Source organism: Sander lucioperca, chromosome 11 (genome assembly GCF_008315115.2).
Source record: "Sander lucioperca isolate FBNREF2018 chromosome 11, SLUC_FBN_1.2, whole genome shotgun sequence".
In the NCBI taxonomy this organism is placed as follows: Eukaryota; Metazoa; Chordata; class Actinopteri; order Perciformes; family Percidae; genus Sander; species Sander lucioperca.
This window is the reverse complement of record NC_050183.1, coordinates 9,395,618-9,399,572: the sequence shown is the minus strand read 5'-3', so window position 1 is coordinate 9,399,572 and position 3,955 is coordinate 9,395,618. Positions and strand designations below refer to the sequence as shown.

General features: G+C 39.6%; 1 long non-coding RNA gene across 1 annotated transcript; it reads right to left on the bottom strand.

Moving 5' to 3' along the window:
- Window positions 1–1,117: 1,117 nt before the first annotated feature.
- On the bottom strand, window positions 1,118–2,934 carry LOC116037167. The gene is made up of 3 exons (XR_004101805.2): window positions 2,513–2,934; window positions 2,057–2,220; window positions 1,118–1,203 (listed from the first exon to the last, which is right to left on the bottom strand). It is a non-coding gene; the product is annotated as an uncharacterized LOC116037167 (long non-coding RNA).
- Window positions 2,935–3,955: the final 1,021 nt, after the last annotated feature.

Below are 3,955 nucleotides of genomic sequence, written 5' to 3'. Positions count from 1 at the left end.
ACAGCTGTGTTTAGCTAACGTTAGTTATCATCTAATGTTGGCTTGAATGGTAGCTAGCTTACGGCTGCAGAACACAGCTATCTGTAGTAGCTAACGTTAGCTAACGTGAACGTTAGCTACTAACCTAGCACGAACAAACTGCACAGAGATGCGTTGGTTAGCCTAGCACCACCAAAGTGCACAGCTGCATTAGCATGTAAACCTACAGAATAGCAGTTAAGAGAGTCAGTTTGATTATGCATCAGGTTTTATGTTGGGACTGTTATATTGTGTTAAACACTCTCAGGAATGTCTGTACTGGGCACTGCACAGTGTTTTTCTTTTTTGCACTACAACTTGATTTTTTTGAACAAGAGAGTTATGTTGATACTGTAAAAGAGTAAACAGGCTGGCCTTTCATTTTGTATAACAGTAAAATAATTATTTTATTTTGTGTAAAGCAGAAGATTTTTTGCTGTGCAAAATTGTTTAATAAAATATATTATTAAGAATTTTTTGGTATTTATTTGAGATACATTATGGTTTTTATTAATGAGCAACAGAAAAATAATAGTTATATTAATCGTCCAATTAGTCGTTAGATTAGTCAACTAATCGATAAAATAATCGCCCGATTAATCGTTTAATAAATAATCGTTTACCCCCAGCTCTATTGCAAATAAAGTAAACTGTTGCTAAAAAAGGAACTACACACTGAATTCACTTAGGTAACATTACTGTTGACAACTGCAGTACCAATAACAATATTTTTCATCACTGTTGCCAACCTGTATTGTAGCTACTAGTGCACCCCGCAAATTTTCGACCCTGACCTAACCTGAAATCCAAAAGTCTAAACTAAACTAAAAAAACGAATTGAAAATTCAAAACTAATATAGCCATGATACTTGGAAGGACACAACCTTTCAACTGCACTATTTCATATAATATATTAAAGTAGCTGGCTGAACTTAAATAAATAGTCAGCTGTTTGGCCAGCAGCCAGCGTTAATAGAAAGCTCTGGTCCTACTTATTAAACAGAAAACAGCAGTGATGTTGACAAGCTCAGATCGTGGAGGCCTGTCACCTTAATATAAGCCAGTGAACCAGCGGACCTTCAGGATTAATAGAGAATTTATGTACCTGCAGAGCTTTGACCAGCGCCCCATTTCTGCCTGCTTCTCCCACAAGAACAACCCTTGTCTCCACTTTTGGCAGCATATCTGGGAGAGATGAAGAGCAACAGAGAGACAGAGTGAACAAGGAGGAAATGGGACAGGGGAATGAGAGAAAAACACACACACACACACACACACACACACACACACACACACACACACACACACACACAAAAGAATTGGGAAAGAGACAGGTCAAGAAGTAAGTCGTCTCTGGGAGGTTATGTAAGTTTTTGCTCATATTGACTGACAGCCAAGGGTTACAGCCAGACAATCCACCTATATCACTGATTAAGATGAAAGAGAAAAGGGGTTGCATAGAAATTGGGAAGCGGGGGATAATTACAAAAATAAAGTAGGAAGCTAATACATGTTCCCTGTAGTGGAACATAAGAACGAATTTCAATTCCCACATAAAAAATGATATCTACCTCACTGCATTTCGAATCCATTTTAAGTCAATATAATTGGCCTTATGATAGGACAGCAAAAAATGTTAATAGACCTAAAATGAACTCCATCACAAGCTTATTAGCAGGGTTTGATCCAGACCTCCCTGTGACTAACTGCCCCCCATACTGTCAAGAGAAAAGTCAATGATATTTGTTTTATGGGTTCCCGTTTCAGATAATCCTGGACCAAAGACTGCATTATGTCCAACTGGCAAAATCAAATGTAGTCTAAGGCTGTTGCATGCTTACAAGGTGGGGTCCACAGACGCAAGTAAACATCCAGTTACATTATTTCAACCAGCGTGTGGACATGGCACGTCTCTCGAAATTTGAATCATTGCGATTTGCGGCCACTATTTGGTATTATCTACGCCGAAGGTGTAATAGGTATTTAGTCATATTCAGAGAAAGGAGGTTGAGAAAAAAGGTAACCCATACATACTGACCTTCCCCGTCTTCACATGCCATCCCCAGAAATACATGGTCCTTGGTGGTTTCGGCGATCTTCGAATCATAGACCGAAGAATCCAGCAGACTTCGAGCTGTCCCTAAAGTCACTATGCTGCTGTCAGCCATGCCAGGAACTTGTGGAGGCACCAAATTGTCCAAACTATCAAACGTTACAGGGAATGAACAAAAAGAGACGCTTGTGTTTCTTAAGACATGCTCTGTCTAATATAATGGTCAAAATGTTTTGAATGATTAGGCCACCCGGGGTTATTAACTCAAAGGATATATCCACACTTATTTTTTACGCTAACGTTAGCCCAGTTAACGTTGGCTGTATTCCTCACGGTACAAAATTCCCTTTGCTTAACGTCACCGGATGTTAGCTAACGTTAAGGTATAATGCGTTTTCAACAGCACAAAAACAACCTCAAAGAATCGTAAACCAAACTTACCGCCTGTTTCGATGGCTGGTAACTTATATCAAGGAATTACAGAAACGGGGGCGAGCTAACTTAATTCAATGAGCTCTCTAACTAAATTAGCTAACGTTAGCTACCGAGCTAACGTTAGCTAGTAACTTCAAGTCAACAATACAATAAAGAATTCCCGAGAATTCCTCTTCGGCCCAAAACACTCTAGAACACTCTAAAATCTATAACATCTCTTCGTTATATGGCAAGTCTGGTGGGCATGTTGCCCTTTATGCGTGAATAGTCCAAATTGTCGAAATGTGGTTACTTGTTGACAGCTAGCTAACTGCTTAATAGTAGTCCCGAGTAGGTATTTGCCCGAACTCAATTCAAAAAGCAAGGCAAACAACGGTGCAGCGCGCTGATTGGGCAAGAGTAACAGAAAGCTCCAGTCCGGCGATGTAGCTGATTGGTCTGTTCATTCAAATAACGATTTGCGTTTCCTGCCCAGACATGAGACCTTCAGGTACTATCGTAAATATTATACAACTCTCCGAGACGAAAAAATCAACGTGTTTTATTACTTACAGATACATTAACTTCATTTTACAAAAACTAATTCTAGAATGATTAAACGTTACGGCCATTAAGATTAAAATATACAGCGTTACGATTTACAAAGAAGGATTTATTCAGCTTCATCACTTCCTGAAAATTAAAAGTTTAAAGGGGTGATAGAATGATTATATAGGGTATTTCACACTGTTCCTTAAGGTCTCCTAAGAGGGTATGTAACATTGATTGGGCTGAAAATTGCCCAGTTGCTATTTTATGGACCCTTATGCATCCCTCTGTTTTGGCCCTATTTGCAGAGCTTTTCTTCCAAATATGGTATGCTCATGAATATTTAGATGAGCTGCGCGCTGATTGGTTGAGGAACCACATACAGATACATTGGAGACGAGACAGCAAGTCTCATATTTCAGAAACTGCAATGTTGCGTTACTAAATTCCCTTCTGAGACTTTTTTATGCGAGAAATCAACTCTATAAAGCTGAAATATGGGCTCAAATATGGGCCGTTTTACGAAAATTGATGGATAATTGCAAATTTGGTAAGACGTGTTGGACTTCAGGAGGTCCACACAGTCTGACTAGACAGTGGCAGCCCCGCTGCGCTCCATACAAGTACAAAAAGTTTATATCTCAAGAACTGCTCATCCTATTTTTACAAAATTTGTTGGGTACCATTTAGGGCCACTCCTGAGGCCAACCCTAGAGTGGGGCACTGAGGGGTCAAAGTGGACGTGGCCTATGGGACCCACGTCTAAATTTACTACTTACACTAACGTGAACAACTTTACATTTACAGGGTAGATAGACAATTGGTCATGGACCACACCTACCAAAAAGTACACATGTGGACCACTAGGTGGCGCTGTAATGTTTTTTTGCCTTTAACTCCCACATTACACATCGCACATTA